The 18,547-nt window shown below is 37.0% G+C and overlaps 1 pseudogene; it reads right to left on the bottom strand.

The window, feature by feature from the left end:
* Positions 1-15,745: 15,745 nt before the first annotated feature.
* LOC122492401 lies at positions 15,746-17,301 on the bottom strand (annotated as a pseudogene).
* Positions 17,302-18,547: the final 1,246 nt, after the last annotated feature.

The following is an 18,547-nucleotide window of genomic DNA, read 5'->3' as shown; positions in this document are numbered from 1 at the left end:
GTCTCAGGTTCTTAGAAGTGACTTAGGATCCTTTATAGGTTAGCTTGCTTGAAGAATTTCATTAGTCTCTTTCTAGACAGACTCAAATTTCTCTGAAGATAACGCATCTGAGGTCTAGATTTATCCTGCTTCTGAAGGGGTTCTTTTTTTGTTTGTTTGTTTGAAGTTTATTTATTTTGAGAGAGAGAGACAGAGAAAGAGAGAGGGTGGGGCAGAGAGAACACAGGACAGAGAGAATCCCAAGCAGGATCCATGCTATCAGTGCAGAGCCTGATGTGGGGCTTGATCACTCGAAATGTGAGATCATGACCTGAGCTGAGATCAAGAGTCAGACACTTAACCAACTGAGCCACCCAGGTAGGTGCTCCTGAAGGGGTTCTAATCCACAAAGGTAAATGAATTACTTAGTTTCTCTGTGTGAAAATAGTAGCACGTCCCTAGATTGAGATCTTTATTTGCTAAAAATGATCTCTTTGTTGATTACTAAGTTTAAACATTCCCCTAAATTTAATATTAATTCCTCTTCATTCTATTGCCTGGATTTTAGAAAACTTTTTTTTTTTTTTTTTTACCAGTCGGAGGTAGCTTTTCTTTCTTTTTCTATTTTTTCTTTCTGTCTTCATGTTTAAAAAAAATTTTTAATGTTTATTTATTTTTGAAAGACAGAGAGAAAGAGTGTGAGTGGGGGAGGGTCAGAGAGAGAGGGAGACAGAATCTGAAGCAGGCTCCAGGCTCTGAGCTGTCAGCACAGAGCCCGATGTGGGGCTTGAACTCATGAACTGTGAGATCATGACCTGAGCCGAAGTCAAATGCTTAAGCGACTGAGCCACCCAGGAGCCCCTCTTCCTTCATTTTTAAAATATTTATTTCCAGAGGCACCTGGGTGGTTCAGTTGGTTAAGTGTCCGACTTTGGCTCAGGTGATGATCTCACCATTTGTGGGTTTGGGACCCACGTTGGGATCTGTGCTGACAGCACAGAACTCAGAGCCTGCTTTGGATTCTGGGTCTCCCTCTCTCTCTGCCCCTCCCCCGTTCACACTCTGTCTTTGTCTCTCAAAAATGAATAAACATTAAAAAAAATTTAAATAAAATATTTATTTCCCAAAACACTGATTTTACTAAATTTTTATCAATTAAAATGTACCAAAGATGTGTGTGTGTGTGTGTGTGTGTGTGTGTGTGTGTGTGTGTTTGTTGGTAGTGGGGAGTTGTGCTCAGCAGTTTTATAATCTTGCTTCAGAATGGCTTTACTGGGAATTACCCAGGTTTGATATGAATAAATAGAACGAAAAGCCATGAACGTAGACCATATCCACCCAAGAACCTGCCAACCACATACTCTTTCTATACCACTGGGTTTAACAATTGCTGTTAGATGATTTTGGAAATATGCCACACAAATAAATATTTTTCCTACTACTTGATGCAAAAGTTTGCCTAGGCAGGTCGTGCAATACTAGAGCTTGCCAGTGAAAATGTTTGTCATACTATGGCAGAACCCAGCTGACTTGTCATCTCTAGTGGAGTGCTCTTCCGACCCATGGCACATACAGTGTCATTCTTGAGACAAAATGAGTCTGTTAGGAAGAGGTTTGGAGTATTCCAGTGGACAGAGTCTATTCTTCATGTAGAGCTTTTATATACAGTCACATGTTTCCCAGTTCCTGAATTTTAGGAATGTAATGCTGAAGTCAATGTTGGCTGAACTTCATTTAAAAGACATAATGCATGAGAAAGGCCTTAAGACTTCAGTTACAGTAAATCCAACAACAAAAAATAGTTTCCATATCACGAAGGAGAATAAACGAAGTAATTTAAACAATTCAGCTTCTAGGTTCTTCAGGCTAATTGCAGTCACAACACAGAAGGAGCCTTTTAATCAGGTTCAAAGAATGATTCCAAAAAGGAAAAACAAAGTAAAACTACTAGTCAAAGTATTTTGCCAACATATGTGAGAGCATAGGTATGTATCTGAAAGCAGCAGGCTTTTTAGTAAAGGGTTACTGACAATTTACTCCATAATGTGGCATCACATGCACAGTGAAAATTCACCACATGAAAGATTTGGTCACTGGGAAAATTTAGAATAGAAATGCTATAAGAATGTGGAGTACATGCTGTTGTAAAATCATGAATGAACACTAAAGAAATTAGTGTGCTAGGAAACAACTATTGAGAGAATAACTGATCTGTGAATGTTTTAAAAACATGAAAATTCTAGAAGGTAATTATTTTGGTTGCATAGACAACTTTGTAAATTTAGGGAAATTTCTTAATTTATTGCATAAATGTGTTTAAAATGCTTTATAGGGTCAAGGCAATTGTTAGAGTGAATTACAGGCATATTCTAACATATAATGTGTGGTTGAGAAAATTTGAAGGAGAGGGTTGCAGAAATGTGTGTGTGGTGGGGGTGGGGGAGCAGTCTCAGTCCATCTGAGCTAGGATTCAGACTACTTCAGACAGGTTTGATGAGCTGCTGTCAGCAAGAGAGCATCTGGCTGGAGGAAGGGACTTCCCACGTGTGCTGTCTGAAATATTAGATGCTCCAGTTGGTCCTTAAGTCATCTGAACTGTGGAAAAGACAACTTCAAGGCATGGCTGCTCTAGCCTATCCAATTCTTCCCAGATAGTATAAGTGATGAGAATAGGCTAGAGAAGGAAAAATATGAATATATGGTATGCATTCCCTGGGAACTCAAGGAAATCTTCCTTAGTTGGGGCAGGTATCCAACTGGGGGTGATCATGTTACATGAAATACTCATCTCACATAAGATGGGCTAGAGCAAATGAAATCAAGTCATTATGTAAATTTGATCCCATTTATACACACAAGCTGGTAAGCTCTGGAGCTGTTCAAGTTATAGACTTACAAAGAATTATACATTGCCATGCCCTCTGCTCCCCTCCCACAGTCTCTTAAGCAAAGGGAATATGCTATCCTATGTATTTTTCCATTATTGACACCATCTCTTGGAATTTTAGCCTCTGTAGTATGCTGCAAGATGTGTGAACAAATTAATCAAAAAAACAAAAACAGAAACAAACAAAAAAAACCCCAAAACCAAAAAACCAAACCAAAACAAAAAAATCCCTGCTCACACGGGGTATTTTCCTTAACCATGTTAGCTTCTTGGCCCAACACAGTTTAAAATTAGATAGCCTCTGAATCTTAGTTTATTTGTGGGAAAGTGTTGAAGATTAACAAAACTATTTGTTGTTTTTGTTCCAAGGAAGAAAATGATGAAATCTTTGTTTTCTTTATAAGTTGAGCCAATATATTTCAGACTGAGATGCTCTGAGAATATACATTCTTTTATAAAGTGTAAACATTTTGGGGAGAATCTGGGTTTTTATTCTGTCAAATATGTTAGCACAACTTTTCTGAAAACAGCTCACCAAATGACAGACTGGAATCAGAATAAGCAGCATCTCAAGAGAATCCTGGAACCATTTTATGACTCTTAAAGATTTGTGATAAATTTTTTCTCTTAAAAAAAGATTGTTTTTGCTAAAGTAAATCAAGAAAAATCTAATTTACTGAGGCACATAGAGAAAATAGTTCTCTAAATGACAATTTAGTCTATTTTCTTAGGTAAAATCATGCTGTTTCTTCTATTTCTTTAAACAGATAACCTGTTTAAACAAGGAACAAAATAATGTCGTATCTTGCTACCATTTGCAGTTGAAAAGGGTGGAGGTATGATACTGTGTATATATCTCTGGTGGCCTCTGGGAAAGAATCCAGGGTATGGGGAAGGCAGAGGATAAGGAATAGTTTTTTTTTTTTTAGTATTATAAAATCTTTTGTACTGTTTAGTTGTTTAAGCATGTGATATTTCTTATTTAAATTAAACAAATAAATCATTGAAAATGTAACCCATATGTGCAGCTTAGACTTTCGTCTGCTCCAGACACATGCCTTTATTCCCTGTCATGTCTTCATCTCTAGTACAAAGGGGACATAGACTATTCATTCTATTCTTCCCCATTCCATGGTTGAGGTGAAGAACCCAGAGTGGGAGATAATTGTCCAAGGATATACAATTGGTTAGTACCAACATCTAGACCAGAGCTCCAGGTATCTTAATTCTAGGGAGGTGCTTTTCTCACCCCATGGCCCTATAGGGAGAGAACAAACCGTGTTGGCTTTAAGAATGATCTTCCATTCCATTCTTCCTTTCTGGTGCTGCTCACTAAGACTGATAACCTCTGCATCTCATGTCCGAGGGCCTCCTGCCTAGCCTTTCAGCACCAACTAACTAGAATAATAAAACCATAAAGTGTCCTAACTTAGGCCTTTTTAATTTGAGGTCTAGAGATAGGTCTCAGGAAATCTTGCATGTAATTAAGAGCTAAAACTCTGGGGAGAGAGCTGTTCCTGTGAGCTTCATTGCCAAGTAAGACGAAGAAAACTTTTATACCCAGAAGAGAAAGATATAAAAGCAGTCAGATATCCAAATGTCTTCATAACAACCTGCTTATCTGCTAGAACACATCCAAGTGTTGGAAAGTCATCACCAACAACAATAAAATTCACTTGGACATTTAGCTCTATTTTGAAGTACTGGAGTGAATCTTGTTCTTGCCCTTGCTACAACCTATGTCCATTATGTGTGGTCCTTACTTTGGAGAGCCCAGGCTGACAGAATAGCCACTATCAGAAACATGCTGCCATGGCAGGAACGAAAGAGAGTTTAGAGCATATCACACCAAGAAATAAATGTTCAGCCAAGAAGTGGCATACATTATTTGTGCTTTCAGCTCATTGGCCAGAATGGTTACATGGGCTCAACCAACCACTGGGATCCAGAAAGTGCTATCATGCCATGTGCCTGGAAGGCAAAGAGCTGGAAATATTCAGTGAGCAGTATTCATTACTACCATTTTTCTAAGTGGCTAGCAGTCCTGTCCTAGTTCTAGCAATTTCTTAAATGCCAAGAAAACTTAAGCCACATAGACAACAAAGGTGATTGAAAACTCTCACAGCAGTAGGATATGCTACTGTAGTTGTTCATTTCAGAGTGCCTGTTTGTCCCTCTCCACTTCCATGGTAAAGAGACGGGTCTCTGGGGTCATGCTTGTAACATATTATTGCCTTTCCCCACAACAGAGTGGACCAGGGATTCACACTCATCCTGGTGGGGGTCAATCTGTTGGTTAGCCTATAAACAAATGTATTTTTATGACACAGAGTTTATGGTCAAACAGATGTGGGGCCTATGAATCAAATGATTTTATAGAGTTGGGCCTAGGGCAGGGAATTTCAGCCATACTCTTAATTAATCAATCAATCAGAAATTGCCTGGGGAGAGTAGCCAATGATCAGAGAGGATGAGAATAAATGAGATAAAGTTTTATATGCAGTCCTGGAGAAGGAGAGGGTGAGAGAATGAGAGAGAAAGAGAGAGAGAGAGAGAGAGAGAGAGAGAGAGAGAGAGAGAGGAAGAGAAAGAGAGAAACATAACTTTAGTGGTTTCTAAATCCCAGTTGTATTCCCAAGAGGCCAACTGTGCTTCATTTCTGTGAGACAGCTTTATAGCTTCTCAGTAGTCTCCTCATCTGATTTGAGCTGCTTTCTTATCCATATTAAATGAATTGAGAATCCTAGTCACTCTGCCTCGGCATGGATTGTCATACCTAGTCTATGCCGAGTCTATGTAGAAATTTTAAAACTCATACTGAGGTGGGGTGTATGGTTGGGCGCTAAGAGAGAAGAACCTCATTGTAAACTTGTATTAACTTCATTTCATTATGTATTAGTATTCTCAATGATCTGGCATCTGGGGACTCGCTGACCTGGAAGAGGCTGCCTCTCCCAGGGTTCATTTATTCCTAGAGATAGCAAACATCTTGCCTGGGAATGCACTTTGCATATGCAAATGAACTAATCCAGAGGACACCCAACCCTCACTTCCTCACAGGCTCACTCCAGGCCATATTCTCCTGCCCTAACCACTCCAAGGGCCAGGTACCAGACAACTCAAGACAGCCGCTAAGTCCGGAGCCTGCTGAAATTATTCAAACTAGAAATCTTAAACCTGCTTGTCCTGCCATGCCCTTTTCTTTCCATAAAAAAACACAACAGAGGCTCTTGCCCCTGCTTTCTCTTCTCCCCCTCTGCTTCCTGATCCACCCTGGTTAGGTGGGCCCTGCATGGTGTGTCAGGCCTCCTGTTTCTAAGGATCTTTAAATCTAAAACTTCTTCCATCATGACAATCATGTTTGTGTCTGCCTGTCTTATCATATCTGATTAAAACGAATCCAAGGTACATTTTAAAACAAAACCTCTGTTTTCTTCTGGGCCTCATTCTTAGATCACCTATTGATTAACTTGTGTAAAGAGTAAGGACCCGCAGTTCTGAAAGGTGGTCCTCTCAGATATCCAAATTATAAGCTGTCTGATGACATAGAAAAGAAAAAGTAATTACTTTTCCCTCTTATTTTTATGTATATGAAATGAATCACTCTTCTAAGTATATTTTTATGTAAAAAGTCAGTACTAAATGTCATAAACATGCTCTCTCTTGGGCAGAACTTGAAAACACACATATGTCCTTCCCCTTTTTTTTTTCCAGACTCTGCAAACCACCATCCTTTTATTATGACAACAAAACAATGACCTCAGTTCTGTCAGAATTAAATTACTGATATTAAAATCCTCTTGTTTGGACTTTATGTGGGGTCTGGGACAGTCCTAGATGGTATTTGGCTAGAGAATGCGGAAATGCCTGCGTCGTGATACTGATGTATCTCTCTAGGGAAGACTCATGGCACAATTCTCTCTCTCTAAACCCCTGGGTTTATTCCTGTGTATAGTAAGCTGGCATTCAGGCACATATAGCGTTTGTTAAAAATATCCACCTCCCTTTAGCTCCAGAACCTCAAGACATGCTGATTTAGTATAATAATACTTTCTTTAGTTGTCCTCTCAGTGTTGGTGTAAAAATTTTAAAATTGTATCCCAGCTGTCTTGGGTTCTCAGACACTGGATTTTTTTTTTTTCTGGTTCCGGAAGAATGGACTATACAAGCCCAATATGCTCAGTAACCAGCCCCTATGACTGTTCCTTCCCAAGTGTGTTAGTCAAGGTCTAGTCGTGAAGACAAAACTACATACTTCAAATGTTTCAAGCAGACAGGAATTAAATATAGGGATGCAGGAGACTCCAGGGAAGTGACGGAAGCTACTGCTGAGGCCACAGCCACCTCACAGCCCCCAGGCTGAAGAATGAGAGGATACGCACTGCTAATCAGTCTCCACGTCTCTGTAGCAAGAATACATTCTGTCTCTTTTCCCCTCCCTTTCCCCCTTAATACCATTTTAATATATTTTCATTCAAACCAGTGCAGTTCAGTGTCCCACATTCGGTCAATGGAAGCCTCATCTCCTTGGCCCCGAGTCCTTTTCACATGTCACAGCAGTCCTTGTAGCTTCCTCTTTTCTAATCACTCATGTGCCTCTCATTTGTTACCTGTTCTAGAACTCTGATTGGGAGGTGCTACAGGGATGTGGTTCCCAGGCTTTCAGCCCTGTGACACCAGAGAAGAGCAAGAAAGGGTGCAGAAGCGATGTTGAGTGCTGAAAGACAATTTGGGACACCATTTTTATTAGGACGTTACAATGCCTTATCTATCAGAGACAAATGCTCTGTCTAAAGGGCTAATGACTTAAGATACACTACAAAGCCTGCCCTGGTTCAAGGGTAGGGGATACAGATTTCATTTCTGGATGTTAGGGAATGAAAGAATTTATGACTATGTTTTCAAATGATCACAGTATTCTGTCTACCTTTTAAAATCTATTGAAGCTTTTGTTGTGAATATATATTATTTATTATTTACTTATTATTTATATTTTATCATTATAAAATTTCATTTAATAAAATATTTAATATTTAATAAAATATTAAATTTTATTTATTATTTATTATTTATTTATTATTAAATAAATATTATTTACAGGCAGTTTTCACAAATGTATTATGTTTATTTGAAAATAAAGCATGTCCTCTTTTATTATGGTATAGAGTTTAATATGGATCTATATAGTCTACTTTATTCATTTTGCTATTTAGAACTTTGCTATCTTTGCTAAATATTTTCCATTTTATTTCACTAGATTTGAGAGGAGTATGTTAATTTATTAGTTGTGTCTGTCTTTTTCCTTATTCATCTCCTCTGGTTTCTGCTTTATAAAGTAGCTACCATGTTCTTTTATGTGTAGATTTTAAATAAAAATTTTAATTTGATTATAGTTGACAATCAATGTTAAATTAGTTCCAGGTACAAAACACAGTGATTTGACAAGTTTATACATTATACTATGCTCATCACAAGTATAGCTACCATCTGTTACCAGACAATGCTATGATAATATCATTGACTATATTCCTTATGCTATGCTTTTTATTTCCATGACTCATTCACTCCATAACTGGAAGTCAGTATCTCCCACTCCCCTTCACCCATTTTGCCCATCCTTTTACCACCTTCCCCTCTGGGAATCATCAGTTTGTTCTTTCTGCTTATAGGTCTGATTCTGCTTTTTGTTTCTTGTTTTTTTTTTTTTCATTTGTTTTGTTTTTAGATTCCATGTATGAGTGAAATCATATGGTATTTGTCTTTCTCAGTCACACTTATTTCATTTAGCATAATACCCTCCAGATCCACCCATGTTGTCATGAAAGGCATGACACACTCTTATGACTGTGTAATGAAAGGCATGACACAGTCTTATGACTGTGTAATATTCCATTGTATATACATACTACATCTTCCTTATCCATTCATCTATCGATGGACACTTAGATTGCTTTCATAATTTGACTTTGTAAATAATGCTGCAATAAACACAGGGTTGCATATATCCTTTTGAATTAGCATTCTCATTTTCTTTGGGTTAATACCTAGTAGTGGAATTATTCAATCATATGGTATTTCCAATTTTAATTTTTTGAGAAACCTCTATACTGTCTTCCACAGTGGCTGCACCAATTTACATTTGCACCAACAGTGTACAAGAATTCCTTCATTTTCACAACCTTTACAAAACTTTTTATCTTTCTGCCTTTTTGATTTTAGCCATTCTGCCAGGTATAAGGTGATATCTCATTGTGCTTTTGATTTGCATTTCCCTGAAGATTAGTGATGTTGAGCGTCTTTTAAGCATCTGCTGGTTATCTCGATATAGTCTTTGGAAAATGCCTATTCGGGTCTTCTGCCCATTTTTAAATCAGATTTTTTGTGTGTTTGCTTTTGTTGTTGAGTTCTATAAGTTCTTTATATATTTTGGATATTAGTCCCTTATCAGATATATCATTTGCAAATATCTTCTCCCACTACGTAGGTTGCCTTTTTGTCTTATTAAGTAGGATTTCCTTCACTGTGGAGAGGAAAGCTTTTTATTTTGATGTAGTCCTCATAGTTTAGTTTTTATTTTATTTCCTTTGCCTTAGGAGACATATGTACAAAAATGTTGCCATACCCAGCTGATGTCAGAGAAATTACTGCCTGTGTTATCTTCTAGGATTTTTATAGTTCCAGGTCTCACATTTAAGTATTTAATTCATTTTGAGTTTATTCTTGTGTATGATGTTTGAAAGTAATAGTTTCATTTTTTTTACATGTAGCTGTACCAGAACCATTTATTGAAGAGATGTCTTTTACCCATTGTATATTTTTGCCTCCTTTGTTATAAGATTAATCAACCATATAAATGTGAATTTATTTCTGGGCTCTCTATTCTGTTCTGTTGATCTCTGTGTCTATTTTTGTGCCCGTACCATATTGTTTTGATTACTATAGCTTTGTAGTATATCTTGAAATCTGGGATTGCGATTCCTTCAGCTTTGTTCTTTTCCTCAGATTGCTTTAGCTAGTCAGGGTCGATACAATTTTATGTTTCCCTACAAATTATTTATTCTATTTCTGTGAAAAATGCTGTTGGTATTTTGACAGGGATTGTATTGAATCTACAGATTGCTTTGGGTAATATGAACACTGTAACAATATTAATTCTTCTAATGTATGAGCATGGAATATCTTTACATTTGTGTCATCTTCAATTTCTTTCATTAAATTTTACAGTTTTCAGAGTATATAAGTTTTTCACCTCATTGGTTAAGTTTATTCCTAGGTATTTTATTCTTTTTGGTGTAGTTGTAAATAAAATTATTTTCTTAATTTCTCTTTCTGCTACTTTATTATTGGTGTATAGAAATGCTCTTGATTTCTGTGGATTAAGTTTTTTATCCTGCAGCTTTACTGAATTCATTTATTACTTCTAGTATTGTTGTTGTTGTTGTTCTTGGAGTTTTTAGGATTTTCTATGTGTTCTATCACATCATCTGCAAATAGTGACAGTTAAACTTCTTCTGTACCAATATGAATGCTTCTTATTTCTTTTTCTTCTCTGATTGCTGTGGCTAGAACTTCCAGTATTTTATGTGTAGATATTAATAACTTTTTATTATGCATTTTAGTAGTTAGCATCATGAAGTGTACTTTTCTTGGTCTCATTTCATACTTGGGGGCTAAATTATGCCTTGATTGAAAAGAGTATTGTGATTCCTACTATTTGTTTGTTCATTTACATTTTTGTTTGCCATCATCTTATCTGCATTATAATCCTTCAGAGCCTTGTTTTGAATGTTTCTACAAACAGAGGTTAGAGTTATGTTTTGCTTTGGTCGCCAACCTGAATTTTGTAATAGATATGATACTCTATTTACACTTAACTAAACAACCTATTCCTTTGGTGCAGTTCAGTCATGGTTTATGTTATATTTATTCTGTGCCTATGTTTCTATATATAGAAGTATACGTGTATACAAACATACATTTTCACTATATAGAATTGTTCTGTTTTGGCATTTAGAATTTTTTTTACACCAGTTTTAGATTCACAGCAACATTAAGAGGGAGGTACAGAGATTTTCCATATACTCTCTTCCCCTATACATGCATAGCACACCTCCCTCTATCAATAATCCACCAGAGTGGTACATTTGTTACAATTGATGGACCTACACTGACACATTATAATCACCCAAAGACTATAGTTTACATTAGCTGTATGTATAACTCTTGGTGTTATACATTCTATGGGTTTGGACAAATATATAGTGACATGTATCCGCCATATGGTATCCTTATTTTCACTTCTCTAAATATCCTCTGTGCTCTGCTTATTCATCTCCCTCTCACAACCACTGATCCTTTTACTGTCTTCATAGTTCTGCATTTTCCAGAATGTCACGTAGTTGAAATCATATGCTTTGTGGCCTTTTCAGGTTGGCCTCTTTCACTTAGCAATATGTATTCAAGATTCCTTCATGTGTTTTTATGGCTTGATAGCCCATTTCTTTTTAGAACTAAATAATATCTCATTGTCTGGAGTTATCACAGTTTATTTACTTATTCATCTACAAATGGACATCTTGGTTTCCTCCAAGTTCTACCAATTATGAATAAAGCTGCTATAAACATCTGTGTGCAGATTTTTACATGAACGTAAGTTTTCAACTCCTTTAGGTAAATATTAAGGAGACTATTTGCTAGATTATGTGGCAAGAATATATTTAATTTTTTAGAAACAGCCAAACAGTCTTCCAAAGTGGTTGTAGCAGTTTGCATTCCCACCACAGTAAGTGAGAGCTCCTGTCACCCTAAATTCTGGCCAACATTTGTTGTCTGTTCTAGATTTGGGTCATTCTTATAAGATGTGTAGTTAATACCATCATTGTTTTAATTTGCATTTCCCTGATTACACATTATGTGGAGCATCTTTTCACATGCTTATTTGCCATCTGTGTATCTTCTTTGGTAATATGTCTCTTAAGGTCTTTGGGCCATTATTTAATCACATCATTTGTTTCTTTATTTTTAAGAATTATTTTTATAGTTTGGATAACAGTACTTTATCAGCTATATCTTTTGCAAATATTTTCTTCTAATATGTCCCTTATTCTCTCATTCTCTTGATATTGTCTTTCAAGGGTAGGAGCTTTTAGGGGCACCTGGGTGGCTCAGTCAGTTAAGCGGCTGACTTCGGCTCAGGTCATGATCTCGCGGTCCGTGGGTTCGAGCCCCGCATCGGGCTCTGTGCTGACAGCTCAGAGCCTGGAGCCTGTTTCAGATTCTGTGTCTCCCTCTCTCTGACCCTCCCAAGTTCATGCTCTCTCTCTGTCTCAAAAATAAATAAACGTTAAAAAAAATTAAAAAAAAAAGAGTAGGAGCTTTTAATTTTAATAAGTTCAGTGTATCCATTCTTTCTTTCATGGATCATGCTCCTTGTTATATTTCAAAGTCATAGGCATACCAAGGTCATCTAAGTTTTCTTCTATATTATCTTCCAGAAGTTTTATAAGTAAGCATATTACATTTCAGTCTGTGATCCATTTGGGATTAATTTTTGTGGGAGGGGTGTCATGTCTGTGTCTAGATTTTTTTTCTTTTTTGCGTATAGATACCCAGTTATTCTAGCATCATTTATTGAAAAGGCCGTATTTGCTCCATTGAATTGCCTTGACTCGAAAGGAATCAATGATCAGTTGACTATATTTATGTGGGTTTATTTCTTGGCTTATAATTTTGTGCCATTGATTGATCTGTCTATTCTTTCCCCAATACCACACTGACTTGATTACTGTAACTTTATAGGAAGTCTTAAAGTTGGGCAGTATCAGTCCTTCAACTTTCTTCCCCATCAATATTGTGCTGACTATTCTGGGTATTTTGCCTCTCCATATAAATGTTAGAATCTGTTTATCAACATCCATGAACTTGCTGGGATTTTGATTGGGATTGCATTGAATCTATAGATCACGATGGAAAGAACTGACATCTTGACAATATTGTCATTCCATATAAAAACATGGAAAATCTCTCCATTTATTAGGTCTTTGATTTCATTCATTGGGATTTTATAGTTTTCTCCATAGAGATCTTGACGTATTTTGTTAGACTTATACATAGATATTTCATTACTTTTGGGTGCTAGTATAAATAATACTGTGGTGTTAATTTTAAACTCAACTTGTTTATTACTAATGTATAGGGAAGCAATTGACTTTGTATATTAAGCTTTTATCCTGCCAGCTTTTTTAATGCTTATTAGTTTCAGGAGGGTGGTGTTTTTTTGTTGTTTGTTTGTTTGTTTGTTTTTGAGTCAAGTTTTTGGGATTCTCTTTGGGATGAGATTAGCATGTTCCCTAGTTTCAGTTACATACAGTCAATGAATGTTTGGAAGGAGATGATCTTTCTGACAGATTATCAGAAAGTCACTGTAGGAGAATAGTAGTGAGAGATATAGAAATCCTGTTTGGATCATTTTTCCTGTCTCTTATTTGGAACAAAAACTTTAAACCTCTGGTGGAAGGGCAGCACATATTATCTCTTTTGTTGAAGGCCCCCTGAAGCTAGTGGAGGAAACAGGAAATTAAAAAAATAATGATAATAAAAGAAGAAAAAAAAAACCTTCTATTCTGGAAGGAAGAATAAGAAATTGCCCTTGACCCAGATCACTGTAGATTTACTTCTGCTGGTTGAGAGGCAGAATTACCAAGAAAGCTCTTTTTTTTTTTTTTTTTTTTTTTTTTTTTTGTGAGACACAAAGGGACAGATCTTGCCTAAGACTGAGGATAAAGAAATAAGTAAAGATAATATTCCCACCTTCTATCACAGGGTAGCTAACAATGAATAACAAGTAACACTAGTCTATCATTGGGAGAAGGGCAAGAAGATAGAATGACATTCTGTGAAGCTTAGGTTCACAGAAAAGACTAAACTCGAGAGTGCAAAGGAAACCCTGAAAAATGTCTTTTAGAAACTCAGCCTCAACCTCAAGTACATGGTAATGCTGGAGGAATGTGAAGCCAGTAGTGTGGTTAAGGTAAACAGAACTAGAAAAACCCAAACCCCAGGCAACTCCTGATTATGCTGACTCAACTTTTCACAGTAAATATGTAGTGGAGGTGTGTCCAATTCCAAACATAAAATACTATATACCTCAGACTTTACTCTCCCACACATGATACTCAGCTTTCAACCAGAAATTACAAGATACAAAAAATGCAAGAGAAAACAGCCTTCTGTTGAGAGACAATGTAATCTGCAGAACCCAGATGGTGAAGCTATTAGGCAGGGTATTAAAAAGAAAAAATTATGATTTATATGTTAAAGTTCTAGTGTAAAAGTTTAAAAAGGTGGTTAATTTATAAGAACATATGGAAAATTTTAGCAGAGAAATGGAAACTGTAAGCAAGTAGCAAATAAAAATACCAGAAATAAAGCTATAGTAACAAAGAAAAAGATAAGTCAAAACAAAGTATTCAAACTAAAATAGAAAAAGAGAGAAAAGCCAGTGCATCTGAGAACCATGGGGCAATGTCAAATGGTCTCAAATATGAGCTTTTGGAATCACAGAATGAAAAAGAAAATAATGAGGAGAAGAAATATTTGATAATTGCTAGAATGTCTCCCAAATAATGAAAAACTTTAAATCATAGATCTGAAAATCTCATAGAACACTCACTAGAATAAAATACTAGGAAGGAAGAAAAGAAGGAAGGAGGAAAAGAGGGAGAGAACCCCTAGACACATCATACTTAAACTATTAAAAACCAAAGATAAAGATGAAATCTAGATGGCAGAGAGGGGGAAAAGACACATTATATACAGAGGAACAAAGGCCAGAATTTAAGCAGATTTTTATCATAAACTTTCTAAGCCTGAAGATGATGGAGTGTCATCTTTGAAAGTGCTGAAAGAGGGGGGAAAATGACCACCCCAGAAATCAGCACCCAGTTACTTTACCACTGGAAAACAAAAAATGTAGACTTTATGGACAGGAAAGAAACAAGGAATTCATTATCAGTAAACTTTCACTACAAGAAGCTATAAAGGTGGTTCTTTTGGTAGAAAAAATATACCAGACAGAAACTTGGATCTATGCCCACACCTAAAAATGTTGGAAATGGTACAAATAAAGGTGAAAATAAAATTTATTTTTCTTATTTTGGTTACTGTAAAAGATAACTGACTAAAGAAGAATTAGTAGAAATGTGTTTTGCATATACAATGTATAAATGTTTATTGAAACCATTTTAATATTTGGTTATTGAGAAAGCCCATCAAAGTTTATCGCCATAAAACCTCAAGATCATTATTCACCATATCACTTATTCAACACCCACCAGACATCCAACAAAAATCATTCAAAGGTTTTAATATTTTTAAAAATTTTTCTAAAATTATGTCTATATTTTCTCTAAAATTTTTTTGTCTAAAAGGAAACTTATTGTGTGAATACTTGTGGATGATTTTTATTGTGGTTCAACTTCTAAGAATGACTTAATTGCTTTTCCCACTCTGATATCTTTTATGCTTTATAGAAAAAATGGCTAAATTGCCCAATTTGATTCATAACAACAGTCTCCATTTGTTTATCCCAGGCATTTTTCCAACAGTGTTCTCTAAATTTATGGTATTATTTGTCTACCCTCTTCCCCTCTTATCTAAATTCCAGTTCTGCTTTGGGTAAAATTAGATTTTTTTTTTTTTTTTTTTTTTTTTTTTGAGAGAGAGAGAGAAAGAGAAGAAAAGAGGTGAGAGGGAAAGTCTTTTATTATATCAGGGGAAAATCCTTTTTATTCTATAATTTTTCTTGTTTTGGGCAGAAACAGATATGTTAAAAAACAGGGGTTTTTTGTTTGTTTGTTTGTTTTGTTTTTTGGGTTTTTGTTTTTGTTTTTGGTTTTGGTTTTTTTTGGTTTTTTTTTTGCTGCAAAAAGCTTCATTGTTTTCATTTGGTCCACGGCTTGGGAGAGGGCTACAGGTGGTGCCTAGTGGCTGCAAGGAGAGACTCGGACACAAGCCCTGGCACCCGGGGGATGTCAGAGGGACCCTCTCAATGGCTGCTGGGCTCCAGAGACTTCTAGTCGTGCTCGAGGGTGAGCCTTTCAAAGAGATACTCACCCAGGCCAGCCTGGGGGCCGGAGAGCCTGCGGAGATTAGTCAGATGGTCGCCCATTTGATGAGTTTCACCTCATCTAGGAAGTGATTCTCCAGGAAGTCACAGAGATTGGGGTCTGCACGGGCAGAACTCAGGGCAGGAGGATCCAAAAGACCTGCTTCAGGTTCTTCTCCACAAGCCGGGCGGCTTCCACGGCGTCCAGAGTTTTACCCCACGCATCTTGGGACGGCGCGCGCATGTCCCGGAAGACCGCGCAGCTGCCACGCTGGTTTTGCGTCCTCAAAAGACGCTCAGCGCCTTCCCGCTTCTCCTCAGCCACCCCGTGGGAGAAGCGGCCCACGCCCTCCAGAGCCGCGGTGGAACTAGAAGCCCAGAGAGAGGTAGGTGTAGAAGGCGGCTCTCAGGTGCTTGCCGACTAGGCGGTTGACGGCGGCCTCCACCTCTGTGGAACAAACTCTGACGAATCTGGGAGCTCATGGTTGGTCGGTAATGAACCAAGTTCAAAATCGGGTGTTGGCTGGCCCCAGGGGCAGAGGGTGGGCAAAAAGATGGCTCCCGACGTTGTGACTGGAAAAAAGGTTGGAGGGTGGTCAGAGGCTGGTAGAAGGGCCGTCCCTGGGTCTGTTCCGTCCAAACGCTGTTGAAGCAAGAGAGCGATCCGGAGGACTGCCGGGCGCACTGCCAAAACAGTTCGTATTTTTATATGCATGTTCGTATGTCTTTTTCTGTGCATCTAAATGGACTGTTACGCTTCTAGGTTAAGCCAAACATTTGATCAGTTTTCATATGTTTCTGTGTTGGAGTGGGCAAAAGAAGTCTGCCACAAAAATTTTGTGGTGCTTAGTAAATATAAATTCGATACTACCAGAAGTGATGTAATGTGGTAGATGAGAAACCCCATCCAACTTAGACCCCAACCGCTTCAACAGAAATCTGCACTTCTCATGCTTTCTGTTTATCTCACAACCCTTCATAGACTTCTCATAACCTACAATGATCTGCATCAAAATAGAAAAACAAAGTTTTTTTTTTTAACTCTGTATTTCTGTTTGTGCTCACTGTCATTACTAAACAGTGTATTGAGGATTGTTGTCCTGTTGTGTGTGCGTGTGTTTTTCCTTACATGTAAGACAAAATGAGATTAGTGAAGTGCTGGGATTCTCATTAGGGGAGTGACTTAGCTCACCTTATCCACACTTCAAAGATTTCTGTTGCCTCCACCAGGTAGCAGATCTAAACTTTACAGTAGTCCCCCCTTATCTGTGGGTGATATGTTCCCAAACCTCCAGCTGATGAAACCACAGATAGTATGCCAAATCCTATATGCACCATATTTTTCTATACATAGAAACCTATGAAAGTTTAATTTATAAATTAAGCATAGAGATTAACAACTAAAACATAATAAAATAGCACAATTATAATATACTATAATAAAAGTTTTATAAATGTGTTTTCTCTTTCAAATTATCTTATTGTACTGTACTCATCCTTCTTCTTGTGATGATGTGAGATGATAAAATGCCTACATGACGAGATGAGGTGAATGACGTAGGCATTGTGACATAGTGTAAAACTACTGTTGACTCTCTGATGGTATGTCAGGAGGATCATCTCCGTCCAGATAATGGTTGACCGTGGGTAACTGAAACCATGGAATGCAAAACTGTGGAAAATGAAACTGTGGACAGGGAAGACTTCTGTACATTTTTTCTTCTCATTACTAGAAAAAGAGTCATTTCCAATCCATTTTTAAGGCTAGACTCCCAGGGTAAGAAATAATAAGGAAGACTTAAAAGGTCATCTGAAGTTATTTGTGACCAAGTTTATAGCTTTTCTCAATTTTCTCAGTTGTTATTAAATGGTGACTATATTTGTACAACATAGTCATTGTTTATTTTGATCACCACAAAATGTCTGTAAAACATACTTGTAAAATGTAAGTGGGACAATAATTCAATAAATTGTCTCATAAAATGTAATCTGTCTTCTATAATAACAAACATTTTTATTTATTTATTTTCTGAAAGACCCCGCATACCTAATAGATATTACACATTTTTGTTTCTAAATATTTTATTTAAAAAGAGAGAGAGGGGAGCTCCTGGGTGGCTCAGTCGGTTAAGCGTCTGACTCTTGATTTTGGCTTGGGTCATCGTCTCATGGGTTCGTGAGATCTAGTCCTCTGTTGGACTCTGCATTGACAGTGCACAACTTGCTTAGGATTCTCTCTCTCCCTCTCTCTGCCCCATCCCCACTCTCTCTCTCTCAAAATAAATAAATAAACATTGAAAAAAAAAAGAGAGGAGCACAAATTATAAGAGTAAGCCCATGTAATCAATTCTCAGATCAAGAAGTAGAACACTAATCTGTCATTCCAGAACTCCCACTTGTCTCCTTCCTAGTGATTGCTGCCACCAAGGTAACTATTATCCTAATTCACCAAATTATTTTTACAAAATTTTTACTTTTATAAAAATGGAATCAAGCACTGTAAGCCTTTCTGTACCTGACTTCTTTAGTTCATGACCATGTTTGTGAGATTCATTCCTACTGTTTTGCAAAGCATG

This window comes from Prionailurus bengalensis, chromosome C2 (genome assembly GCF_016509475.1).
Source record: "Prionailurus bengalensis isolate Pbe53 chromosome C2, Fcat_Pben_1.1_paternal_pri, whole genome shotgun sequence".
Taxonomy (NCBI): domain Eukaryota; kingdom Metazoa; phylum Chordata; class Mammalia; order Carnivora; family Felidae; genus Prionailurus; species Prionailurus bengalensis.
The sequence above is the reverse complement of the archived record's forward strand: the minus strand, read 5'-3'. Positions and strand labels throughout refer to the sequence as shown.